The sequence below is a fragment of the Octopus bimaculoides genome, unplaced genomic scaffold, assembly GCF_046866305.1.
Source record: "Octopus bimaculoides isolate indiv1 unplaced genomic scaffold, ASM4686630v1 contig40, whole genome shotgun sequence".
Lineage (NCBI taxonomy): Eukaryota > Metazoa > Mollusca > Cephalopoda > Octopoda > Octopodidae > Octopus > Octopus bimaculoides.
In genome coordinates this window covers 596,945-610,000 of record NW_028315290.1, presented here as the reverse complement: position 1 = coordinate 610,000, position 13,056 = coordinate 596,945, and the positions used below count along the sequence as shown (strand labels likewise).

The window sequence follows — 13,056 nt, the reverse complement described above, 5'->3', positions numbered from 1 at the left end:
TTTATCTCCTCCATCGAAAATGGTTTCAAAATAGGAACACTATCCACTATGGAGGAAGAAGGGTAGTCAGAGAGATCCACCTCAGGGCCTGGTGTCGAGAATCTTTGCCCATAAAATTCCTCTATAGAATATAGAGGGATTGGGCAGCCCTGATCTATGTCCTCCTCCAATATCCTTGCAAGGAGCCTCTTCTTCTTAGTCTTGTATAAGTTCTGTGCTATGGCAAAGCTTCTACGTTTGCCTTGCCTCCTAAAATTAGGACTGTTCACTAACCCTCTTTGACTTCTAACGCTAGTAGTGTTCTCCCTGCGTGATTTATTATGCTCTAGCCAGTCCTCAACTTTTCGAACAAAATTGTCCCAGGCAGTCGCTGACCCGTCCTCCACGAGTTCCAATTGGGCCTCGCAGAAAACTGCTGACCAGCGGGTATGCCCAGGACTGGCCGCATCAAGGAATCGATCTCTCCACTCCACTTGGGGGGAGGATTGCACCTCTCTTTGCGACAGGGAACTGTTATCATGCAGACCCGACCCTTGATGACCCTTACGGGCCCTTTTGGCCAGGTCTGCTCTTTTTGACCCTACTTGTTTACATGTTTTATTCGGCAAGAATCGTGCTATCTCTACGTTTATGTATCTTACACCTGCCTCTACAAGTTCGGCCTCCTTCTTGACGAGGACCGCTATTTCCTCATCTGACCAACAGCCTCTGCGTCTTCGGCCTGTTGCCTCGGCAGCGGCTGCCCGATCCGCACGCTTTTTCGCTAGCTCAGCTTTGTGAGCAGCTATCCTGCGCTGATTAGCAGCCACAGGATGCTTGTGACGTTCGTGCTGGGATCGGCCTACAGCCGTCAAAAAAGAACGGCTGCAGTGGTCACACTTAAACGGGAGTCTGACGGGACTTGAGGCTCGAGATAGGGCATTACATTTGCCAGCGTGACACCTCATCGAATGTAGGTGTCCGCTTTCCCTGTCACACTTACTGCATTTGTAGACAGGCTTTATACCATGTCTACCTTCTAAATGTTCTCCCCAGCGACGGGGAGAAGAAAAACGCTGAGGACATAGCGGACAGGCCATAGAGCATGATCCGCATGGGATAGGGAGCGAAAATTCGCTTCCTGCAGGAGTGGGATATAATATCCCATTCTCAACCTCTCGATCCACTTCTAAAATAAGAGAGTGGATGTCATGGAGGGAATCCTGAGCAAGTTCTTTAGGAAGCTGTGTCCCCTTCACCACTAGCGTATGAGTCGGATAAATTAACCTGAACAGTCCGTCTCTTTTTTTTTCATATATCAGCGACGGGAGCTTATTAACACCCCCGTCGCCGTTCCAGTTGTTACCAGTAGGACCACTAATCATACCATGCTGCGGAGATGGTCCATTATCCACAACAGGGGAAGGTAGCTGTACGGCCAAGCCTGTTTGGTTATCATGCTCAGCCTGACCTGCGGGCCCCGCCCCGGACCCACGGGCCACCAGATTTACGGCGCCTGGCTGCCGTATGTTTTCAATCTTATTATTATTATTCATGATTATGGTACGGCAATTACCATGAGTATACGGGCAAAACTGATCAAGTTATACTTACGGGAGGCATAAGGCCAAACCCTACCAGGAAGATAGACCACCATCACTCTAGCCGAACAGAATGCCCTCCGACTAATCAACTAGCCACAGAAATGCAGGCCACAGAAGGTTCAACCCGGCAACGCATACACCCAATGCTAGCAATAGATTTCAGCCAAGTCCTTTTTATCAGACATCCTGGCGGTGTGGCCACTTGCCCCATGGTAGCAAGCTTGTCTACCCGCCCCATGGTAGCAAGCTTTCACATTTCACCAGGTTTCTAAATCCATACCAGCACGAGCAACAACACGCCAGGCTTTACCAACCGGGCGCTAAGACAATCATCGAATCCTAAGCGACAGGACCCCCCTATTGAGGGACCCGACCAATCAAACTTTGGAACCAACCAATCAAACACCAATAGATCATAAAGGGCCCCCCCATTTGAGGGCCCCCCATCTAATCTAAGTCGAGACAATGAAAGACTATTCGCCCAGCTGGGAACTCCATAGCACTACACCCTACGACAGTCAACACAGACGGGTTAATCTATTAATAGATAACGCGGGACAACTAGACGGCAGACTAACGGTAGTCCACCACCCCTAGCAAGGAGGCCTATAAGAGAGTCATAGTTACTCCCGCCGTTTACCCGCGCTTGGTTGAATTTCTTCACTTTGACATTCAGAGCACTGGGCAGAAATCACATCGCGTCTGTGCGGCTCGGCCGGCTACGCGATGCTCTGTTTTAATTAGACAGTCGGATTCCCCCGGTCCGTACCAGTTCCGAGTCGACCGTTCGCCGCCGGCCGAACGCCTGCCGCGCGTCGCGGTGCAACGACCGCACGACCCCACGCAAGGCGGGAACAGAGGGCCGCGAGCACCGACGCGACGGCGAGCCCAAAGCCGTGTCGCTCCACGGCGTCTCGGGTGTGGAGCCGTGTTGTTCGCGCCCACTACGCCCCGGGCGCCCCGTATGAAACCGCCGCGCGCCGACATGCGACGGCGGCCCGACCGCGCGTCGGGAGGTGCGGAACGCCGACGCGAGAGAAGGCCGCGCGTGCGAGAGGAGGAGGAGGAGGAGGAGGAGGACCGACGCGGCGACAACCACCGCTTTCCGCCGCGAGGACGCGACGTGCTGACGACTATGCCGCACGCGACCGACCGACCGACCAACCGACTTTCCTACCCGACGAAGAAGCCGCCAACTCCCGTTGACCGAAGGCGCGACCGCACACCGACGCGAAGCGAGTTGCCCGCCGCCACGGAAGGCGGCGCAAACGACGGCCGGAAAGGCGCCCGAGATGCCGAGATGCCGAGTCCGACGCCAACGCTACAGCCCCGTACCGATCCGCCGCTTCGCGTGAAGACGTGTTCCGGCGCCCGCTGCAGCAGCGCGACGCCGAGCGAACGGCGAAGCAACCGCCGCGCGGGAGCGCAGCGACACACACGGCCCGACCGACCCGGTCCTCGGAGCCAATCCTTCTTCCGAAGGTACGGATCCATTTTGCCGACTTCCCTTACCTACATTGGCGCTATCGACGAGAGGCTGTACACCTTGGAGACCTGCTGCGGATGGTGGGTACGGACCGACTCGAGAGCTGCGAATCGTTACGGACCCGGATTTTCCAGGGCCGCCGAGAGCGCACCGGACGCCGCCCGAGACGCGGCGCTCTACAGGTACCATATCCGTATCTCCGGACGAGCCGATTCCACGGACGCGGTCCTTTACGAAGAAGAGAGAACTCTTCCCGGGGCTCCCGGCAACGTCTCCGGGCAACGTCTCCGGGCTCGCTTGCGTTGCCGCTGCTTCGCCCGACCGCCGGCTTCGACGACAAACGCGCTACTAAGAGCGGCGCGCCGCGTTCCCACCGCCGGACGAGCACTCTCCGAGTTCGGGTTCGGGAATATTAACCCGATTCCCTTTCGATGCGAGGCCGGCCGCATCTGCTATTATATTTGCTACAACCGCTTTCGTGACGGATCCGGCGCCTTTCGTGGAAGCTTTCGCCCGCTTCTTAGGACCGACTGACCCGTGCTCGACCGCCGTTGGCACGGAACCCTTCTCCACTTCGGTCTTCGAAGGTCTCGTTCGAATATTTGCTACTACCACCGAGATCTGCACCCGCGGTCGGCTTCACCCGGGCTCGCGCCCGCGGCTTCCATGCACGCCGCGGCGCCCTCCTACTCGACCGGGCATCGGAAAGTCGCCTCGCCGGCGATCGCGCAACCTGTCGCCCGGCCGGTCCGGCATCGGTCGCTCGCTCCAGCGCCATCCATTTTCGGGGCCGGTCGATTCGGCAGGTAAGTTGTTACACACTCCTGAGCGGATTCCGACTTCCGTGGCCACCGTCCTGCTGTCTATATCGACCGACACCCTTTCGGGGATCTAATGGGCGAAGCGTAGGGCACCTTAGCCGGACGTTCGGTTCATCCCACATCACCAGTTCTGCTTACCAAAAGTGGCCCACTTGGCACCGTGCATTCGTCGCAAGAAACGCGCAAAATAATTATCATTATTCCCAACGATTCGTAAACGGCCGCCTCCGTTCGGGAGAGGAGGAGTAGCGCGGCCCGTTTCGCCCGTTCCGAGTTCGAGAGTAGATCGAGGCCGTCAACGTCCCCGGGGCCTCCAGTCGTTCGCTTTACCGGACGGAATTGCGTGTCGTTCTCCTGCTGGCGCCAGCTATCCTGAGGGAAACTTCGGAGGGAACCAGCTACTAGACGGCTCGATTGGTCTTTCGCCCCTACACCCGGTTCCGACGATCGATTTGCACGTCAGAGGCGCTTCGGACTTCCACCAGAGTTTCCTCTGGCTTCGTCCCGACCGGGCGTGGATCGCCATCTTTCGGGTCCCCGGCCGCCTGCTACACCTGAGTCGGAGCGTGAACGCGCGCTTTCGAGCGCGAACGCGCGGGCCCGACCCGGGAACGATGCTTCGAAACGCCGCGTGTTACAAAAAAAGAAGCGAGCCGCCGCCACCACCACCGCTGATGCTGCAGCAACCGACGAGATTAGACGACGGCGGCAGCAACTGCGGCGGCTGCTGCGACAGCGGCCCAACTCCCTTCCCCCGAGCGGCGACGTGTCACGTTCTCGCTTTCGCTGTGCCGTCGGAGTTCGCAAAGTGAAAGGCTCCAACGACTCGCAGTCGACTGGGACTCCTCGGTCCGTGTTTCAAGACGGGTCGGGTAGGTTGCCGATGCTCGTCGCTGACCGGCAGCAGCGGGCGGCTTTTCGGGCGATCCCGCCGACTCCTCCAACAACCACCGCTCCTGCTGCTGTAGCACCACGCGCAAAGACGAGGAGCAAGTAGAAGAAGTAGTAGAAGAAGAAGGAGCAGGCGGGCGGCCGCGTCGCTTTCGCGACTCGCTGCGTCGTGAGTGCTGAGGGCGAGGTGCGTTAGCCCGTCTCCGTCGGTTAGCCGTGCCAGCGCTTTCGTGGAGCGACGGGCCCGGTCGAGAGAAGCGCGTGGATCCCGACGCCGGTCGGTCCCCGCGTGAACGGGTTCCGGACGCCGAGGCGCTCGTCTGCGACCTGCGGACGCCGCGCGCCTACCGGCCCGACGGGAACGGGTCGCGACGACGGATCGGAGGGGAAGTGCGTCCGATGCCGGCGCCACGGAAATCGAGCGCCGACGAGGCGGCAGACGACCGCCCGCGGAAACGAGCGGCCGCCACCGACGCGTTCGTCGGCGACGACGGCGCCTTAGGAGGCGGGGGTGAAAGTGGCAGCGGACTGAGTCCCCTCGCGATCGCGGTGAGCGGTCCTACCCGTTTACCCCTGGGCGGTTTCACGGTCTCTTGAACTCTCTCTCCAAAGTTCTTTTCAACTTTCCCTCGCGGTACTTGTCGGCTATCGGACTCGTCCCCGTATTTAGCCTTGGATGGAGCTTACCACCCGCTTTGGGCTGCGTTCCCAAGCAACCCGACTCTCGGGCCGAAAAGAAACACCGCCGATCGCCGCCGGCTCCGAATGGGCCTGGCACCCGCTCTGGGCAGCCCCGATCGAGGGGACTCCGAACCTAGCCGGGCGAAACGATCGACCGTGTACGACCCTTGCGCCACAGCTCTCGACGACCGGCGCGGCCGACGAGATTCGGCGTTGGGCTTCTCCCGGTTCACTCGCCGTTACTTAGGGAATCCCGGTTGGTTTCTTTTCCTCCGCTTAGCGATATGCTTAAGTTCGGCGGGTAGTCTCGTCCGAGTCGAGGGCAGCTTAGAAAAAAATAAAAAGTCGTCGCTGCGGCAAACCGCATTCGATTCGTCGTCGTCGTCGTCGTCGTCGTCGTCGTCGTCTTCGATGGCCTGCACGAACGCTCGCAAACGAGATCCACAGAGCGAACACCGACCGAAGATGCAGACGGCTGCGGCGGCGGCGGCGGCGGCGGCGGCAGCCACGGAGTAATAAGAGGAGGCAACGACGGCGAGGGCGGCAGGCAGAAGAGTGCGCACGAACGGCGGACGGTGCGTTCCCTGCTGCTACTGCACATGTCGGCCGCTCCGTGGCAGGTGTCGCAGCGATGACGGTCTGGCATTGCGGGAGACGGAGGATCGAGCGGCGCGCGCTCGCTAGTCGTGCCGGAAGCAGAAGCAGTAGCGAGAACGAAAGGCGAGCTGTTCACGCTGCCCGCCCGCTTCCACGGCGCGCGCCCTTTCCTGCGACTCCCGACTCCCCGCCGCTGCTGCTGCTGCAACGGCGGACGGCTTTTTCGTGTCGTGACCGCCTCTCGACCGGACGGGGCCCCGGGACGATGGGATCCCGGGGCCGCAATGTGCGTTCGAGGTGTCGATGTTCACTGAGTCCTGCAATTCGCATCAGTTCACGCGGATAGCCGCGCTCTTCATCGACGGACGAGCCGAGTGATCCCCCGTCCAGGGTTTCGGTATTTGCTACTACTACTACTACTACGCCTACCAGCACTGCTGATGCTGGCCGACGCGGAGGCGAGGAAAGGAAGGAAGACGAGAGAGATATTGATGTTCGTGGAGCCGCAAAGCGTGCAGCACCGTCGGCCTAGCGCACTGTATTCGGGCGGACGCAGGCTGGGTGAAAACTGCGCGGTCGGCAGCTGCCAGAGAGAGAACGAGAAGGAAGCATAACGACTTGCGGGCTTCGTTCACCGCTGATGACGCCGCCGCTTCTACTTGCTCGTTGCTCGTTGCTCGGCTGAGGCTGAGGCTGCACTGTTAGAGGGCCGACGATTGCGAGGGGGCCCGGCCGCGGCTTACGAAACCGGCTGGATGGCGCCGGAAAGGCGAGGAGGAGGCGACGACGACGACGACGATGTTGGCCGGCCGACGCCAGGAAGGAAGACGAGAGAGATATTGATGTTCGTGGAGCCGCAAAGCGTGCAGCACCGTCGGCCTAGCGCACTGTATTCGGGCGGACGCAGGCTGGGTGAAAACTGCGCGGTCGGCAGCTGCCAGAGAGAGAACGAGAAGGAAGCATAACGACTTGCGGGCTTCGTTCACCGCTGATGACGCCGCCGCTTCTACTTGCTCGTTGCTCGGCTGAGGCTGAGGCTGCACTGTTAGAGGGCCGACGATTGCGAGGGGGCCCGGCCGCGGCTTACGAAACCGGCTGGATGGCGCCGGAAAGGCGAGGAGGAGGCGACGACGACGGCGATGTTGGCCGGCCGACGCCAGGAAGGAAGACGAGAGAGATATTGATGTTCGTGGAGCCGCAAAGCGTGCAGCACCGTCGGCCTAGCGCACTGTATTCGGGCGGACGCAGGCTGGGTGAAAACTGCGCGGTCGGCAGCTGCCAGAGAGAGAACGAGAAGGAAGCATAACGACTTGCGGGCTTCGTTCACCGCTGATGACGCCGCCGCTTCTACTTGCTCGTTGCTCGTCTGAGGCTGAGGCTGCACTGTTAGAGGGCCGACGATTGCGAGGGGGCCCGGCCGCGGCTTACGAAACCGGCTGGATGGCGCCGGAAAGGCGAGGAGGAGGCGACGACGACGGCGATGTTGGCCGGCCGACGCCAGGAAGGAAGACGAGAGAGATATTGATGTTCGTGGAGCCGCAAAGCGTGCAGCACCGTCGGCCTAGCGCACTGTATTCGGGCGGACGCAGGCTGGGTGAAAACTGCGCGGTCGGCAGCTGCCAGAGAGAGAACGAGAAGGAAGCATAACGACTTGCGGGCTTCGTTCACCGCTGATGACGCCGCCGCTTCTACTTGCTCGTTGCTCGGCTGAGGCTGAGGCTGCACTGTTAGAGGGCCGACGATTGCGAGGGGGCCCGGCCGCGGCTTACGAAACCGGCTGGATGGCGCCGGAAAGGCGAGGAGGAGGCGACGACGACGGCGATGTTGGCCGGCCGACGCCAGGAAGGAAGACGAGAGAGATATTGATGTTCGTGGAGCCGCAAAGCGTGCAGCACCGTCGGCCTAGCGCACTGTATTCGGGCGGACGCAGGCTGGGTGAAAACTGCGCGGTCGGCAGCTGCCAGAGAGAGAACGAGAAGGAAGCATAACGACTTGCGGGCTTCGTTCACCGCTGATGACGCCGCCGCTTCTACTTGCTCGTTGCTCGGCTGAGGCTGAGGCTGCACTGTTAGAGGGCCGACGATTGCGAGGGGGCCCGGCCGCGGCTTACGAAACCGGCTGGATGGCGCCGGAAAGGCGAGGAGGAGGCGACGACGACGGCGATGTTGGCCGGCCGACGCCAGGAAGGAAGAAGAGAGAGATATTGATGTTCGTGGAGCCGCAAAGCGTGCAGCACCGTCGGCCTAGCGCACTGTATTCGGGCGGACGCAGGCTGGGTGAAAACTGCGCGGTCGGCAGCTGCCAGAGAGAGAACGAGAAGGAAGCATAACGACAGCGGAAACGATTTGCGGGCTTCGTCCACCGCTGATGACGCCGCCGCTTCTACTTGCTCGTTGCTCGGCTGAGGCTGAGGCTGCACTGTTAGAGGGCCGACGAGTGCGAGGGGGCCCGGCCGCGACTTACGAAACCGGCTGGATGGCGCCGGAAAGGCGAGGAGGAGGCGACGGCGACGGCGATGTTGGCCGGCCGACGCCAGGAAGGAAGACGAGAGAGATATTGATGTTCGTGGAGCCGCAAAGCGTGCAGCACCGTCGGCCTAGCGCACTGTATTCGGGCGGACGCAGGCTGGGTGAAAACTGCGCGGTCGGCAGCTGCCAGAGAGAGAACGAGAAGGAAGCATAACGACTTGCGGGCTTCGTTCACCGCTGATGACGCCGCCGCTTCTACTTGCTCGTTGCTCGGCTGAGGCTGAGGCTGCACTGTTAGAGGGCCGACGATTGCGAGGGGGCCCGGCCGCGGCTTACGAAACCGGCTGGATGGCGCCGGAAAGGCGAGGAGGAGGCGACGACGACGACGATGTTGGCCGGCCGACGCCAGGAAGGAAGACGAGAGAGATATTGATGTTCGTGGAGCCGCAAAGCGTGCAGCACCGTCGGCCTAGCGCACTGTATTCGGGCGGACGCAGGCTGGGTGAAAACTGCGCGGTCGGCAGCTGCCAGAGAGAGAACGAGAAGGAAGCATAACGACTTGCGGGCTTCGTTCACCGCTGATGACGCCGCCGCTTCTACTTGCTCGTTGCTCGGCTGAGGCTGAGGCTGCACTGTTAGAGGGCCGACGATTGCGAGGGGGCCCGGCCGCGGCTTACGAAACCGGCTGGATGGCGCCGGAAAGGCGAGGAGGAGGCGACGGCGACGACGGCGATGTTGGCCGGCCGACGCCAGGAAGGAAGACGAGAGAGATATTGATGTTCGTGGAGCCGCAAAGCGTGCAGCACCGTCGGCCTAGCGCACTGTATTCGGGCGGACGCAGGCTGGGTGAAAACTGCGCGGTCGGCAGCTGCCAGAGAGAGAACGAGAAGGAAGCATAACGACAGCGGAAACGATTTGCGGCCACCGCTGATGACGCCGCCGCTTCTACTTGCTCGTTGCTCGGCTGAGGCTGAGGCTGCACTGTTAGAGGGCCGACGAGTGCGAGGGGGCCCGGCCGCGACTTACGAAACCGGCTGGCTGGCGCCGGAAAGGCGAGGAGGAGGAGGAGGAGACGGAGGAGCGGAGCAGGGCTGCTGCTGCTGCTGCGGTAATGATCCTTCCGCAGGTTCACCTACGGAAACCTTGTTACGACTTTTACTTCCTCTAAGCGATCGGGTTCGGTCGTCTTCTCCGGGCCATCAGAGAACGCGCCGGCGACGGCGCGGAACGCCGCCGCGCGTAAGCGAACTCGTCGGCCAGATCCGAGGACCTCACCGGACCGTTCGATCGGTAGTAGCGACGGGCGGTGTGTACAAAGGGCAGGGACGTGATCGACGCGGGCTGATGACCCGCGCCTACCGGGAATTCCTCGTTCACGGGGTTGGTTCCAGGCCCCGATCCCTATCACGGGAGGTGGTTCAGAGGTTTCCCGACCCTCTCGGGCCGGGGGAGACGCGCCCGCTGATACCTCCAGTGTAGCGCGCGTGCGGCCCCGGACATCTAAGGGCATCACAGACCTGTTATCGCTCCGCCTCGTGCGGCTTTCTGCCGCCCGTCCCTCTAAGAAGCGCTGCGTTCGCCAACCGACTGGCCCGGGCGCGACGGCGTGCCGCCGCCGGGCTCGCGCGGGCCGAGCCGACCGAGTCACCGCCGCCGCTCCGCAACCGACGCCGCAACCACGCCGCGTGCGAACCGCCATCCCAGACCAACCCGCACACCAACCCGCGAGGAGCGGAGCACGAAAGGCTGCTAAGAAGGCAGTTGCCGGACGCGGCCGCAGCGCCGGACGCGAAGGAGAGCGGCGGCAACGGCAAGCACGGGCCGCGCGCGGAGCTACCGACGATGGCTTCGGCGCCGCCTCGCTACCGGAAAAGCACTAATCGACGCGCTAGTTAGCAGGCCGGAGTCTCGTTCGTTATCGGAATCAACCAGACGGATCGCTCCACCAACTAAGAACGGCCATGCACCACCACCCACCGAATCGAGAAAGAGCTATCGATCTGTCAATCCTACCGGTGTCCGGACCGGGTGAGTTTTCCCGTGTTGAGTCAAATTAAGCCGCAGGCTCCACTCCTGGTGGTGCCCTTCCGTCAATTCCTTTAAGTTTCTGTTTTGCAACCATACTCCCCCCGGAACCGACTATGGTTTCCCGCGCAGGCTCCCCGCCGGGTCATCGAAGCGAACGCCGGCGGAGCGCCAGTCGGCATCGTTTACGGTCGGAACTACGACGGTATCTGATCGTCTTCGAACCTCCGACTTTCGCTCTTGATCGAGGAAAACGTGCTTGCCACACGCCGTCGCTGCAGTGCGTCTTGCGACGATCCAAGAATTTCACCTCTAACGTCGCAATACGAGTGGCCCCGATCGCTCCCTTCGATCATTGCCTCGTCGTGAACGGAGACCGACGGATGACGCGCGGACGAGGCCATTTTCCATCATTCCATGCTTTTCGTATGCAAGCCGGCGGGGCTCGCTCTGAGCACTCTAATTTTTTCACAGTGAACGTACCGGCCGCCTCGGACACTCGGCGAAGAGCACCCTCGGAGGAACCGTGCGGGCCGAAACGACCGGGAGGTGGACGCGCTACCGAAACGCGTGCGAGCGGCGATGCCCCGGGCGACGCTCGACCCCCGTTTGTTTCCCCCGAAAACACCGCGTACCGCCGCAAGCGACGGAGGAGACGGCAGCGGCGGCGGCAGCAGCGACGACGGCGGCGAGGCCGAACGATCGCGTGCCGATGCCGACCGACCGACCGACCGACCGAGAGGACGGAAGCGGAAGCTACGGAGGCGGGTGACGGGCTACCGGAGAGACCGTCGCAGCGACGATGCGCGCAGAGCTCCGCGGCCCGACCGCGCACGCACCGGCGAATAGGGCCGGGAGTGCGAACGGACGACCGAAGCGGACGCGCGCGAGGCACGCCCGCGACGGCGCCGTCGCCCCGAACGTGCTGGGGCACGTTTTCGAGACCCGAATTCCGACTACGAGCTTTTCAAACGCAACAATTTTAATATACGCTACCGGAGCTGGAATTACCGCGGCTGCTGGCACCAGACTTGCCCTCCGGTCGATCCTCGTTAACGGATTTGAAGTGTACTCATTCCGATCGCGGGGCCTCGACAGAGTCCCGCGTCGTTATTTTTCGTCACTACCTCCCCGTGCCGGGAGTGGGTAATTTGCGCGCCTGCTGCCTTCCTTGGATGTGGTAGCCGTTTCGCATGCTCCCTCTCCGGAATCGAACCCTGATTCCCCGTTACCCGTTGCCACCACGGTCGGCACTTACCGGGCCGTCGACAGTTGATAGGGCGGACTCGCGGGGGACCCGTCGCGCGAAGGCTAGTCGATACTAGCCCGTGCGATCGTACTGACAGTTATCCAGAGTCACCAAAATCGAAGGGGCGTGAAGCCGACGCACGCCTAGACCCGCGCGCGTGCGAAGCACGGCGACGGCGGCTGCTGCGACGGCCCGTACGCGTCGGTCTCAGTCTAATATTTGCGCCGCGACCAATGCGGAAGGCCGACCGTATCGTCGCGACCGGCGGCGGCGGGAACTGGCGAGCAGTCCCGGAACCAACCCGGCCGAGCGGGCGCCGGCGACGACCGGCAGCGGCTGGGACGACGCCGAGCACGCGGAGGCGCTGCGGCGACGAAGACCGCTGCTGCTGCCGGAAGCCGTTTTTCGGCCCGACGCCCGGGTGCGACCTGCGATCGCGGCTTCGGTTGCATGTATTAGCTCTAGAATTGCCACAGTTATCCACTCTCCTCGCGGTGAGGAATACGGTCCCGAGGATTAGGTCCGGTTCCTGAGCCATTCGCGGTTTCACCATTCGTTTACGGCATGAACTTACACTTGCATGGCTTAAGCTTTGAGACAAGCATATGACTACTGGCAGGATCAACCAGGTATCGTCGTCGTCGTCGTCGTCGTCGTCGCTGTAGTAGCGTCACCGTCGCGTCGGTCGGCTGAGAGCGGAAGTCGAGGCGGATGTCGAGGCGGAAGTCCCGCTGCTGCCATCGCCGCCGCCGCCGCGCGGAGAGCAAACGAAAGCGAAGAGGAGGAGGAGGAGGAGCCTGAAAAATCGCGGCCGCCGCTGCTGCTGCTGCGGTAGCCGTTCGTTCGTACGTACGTTACGCGTCCTAATCCGCCGCTCTGCTGTAGCAGCGGAAAAGCGCGCCAGACGGAAGAAAAAGAGTTCGCCGAGTAGAAACGGTTTGCGATCCGACTGCCGCACACCGGGCCGCTGCGGTAGGACGGGCGCCGGTGCGGGTTGAAGAAGCGAGGCGGTTTCTGGCTGCTGCTGCTGCCGCCGCCGCCGCCACGCGAGAAGGACGACGAGCGGGGAAGCGAGCGAGCCGAAACGATTGCGACAGCACGGGCTGCGGTCAACGAGAAGCGTGTGTGCGATGACGAAAACGGCGTTGTCGGCAGCCGCCGAACGAGCCAAAGCAACGACGATGCCGGGATGGGCGAGCGCGAGGAGATTGCGGGGGGGGGCACCACCGCCGCGAAACCCGGAGTTGTAGCCACG

General features: G+C 61.8%; 1 non-coding gene and 3 pseudogenes across 1 annotated transcript; all 4 read right to left on the bottom strand.

Moving 5' to 3' along the window:
- Positions 1–5,787, bottom strand: part of LOC149129347 (large subunit ribosomal RNA) — a 9,770-nt pseudogene extending 3,983 nt beyond the window's left edge.
- A 507-nt stretch (positions 5,788–6,294) lies between these two features.
- On the bottom strand, positions 6,295–6,453 carry LOC149129346 (5.8S ribosomal RNA). Its single transcript, XR_016240022.1, has one exon. It is a non-coding gene; the product is annotated as a 5.8S ribosomal RNA (ribosomal RNA).
- Positions 6,454–9,644: 3,191 nt separating this feature from the next.
- On the bottom strand, positions 9,645–10,657 carry LOC149129345 (small subunit ribosomal RNA; annotated as a pseudogene).
- Positions 10,658–12,430, bottom strand: LOC149129344 (small subunit ribosomal RNA; annotated as a pseudogene).
- Positions 12,431–13,056: the final 626 nt, after the last annotated feature.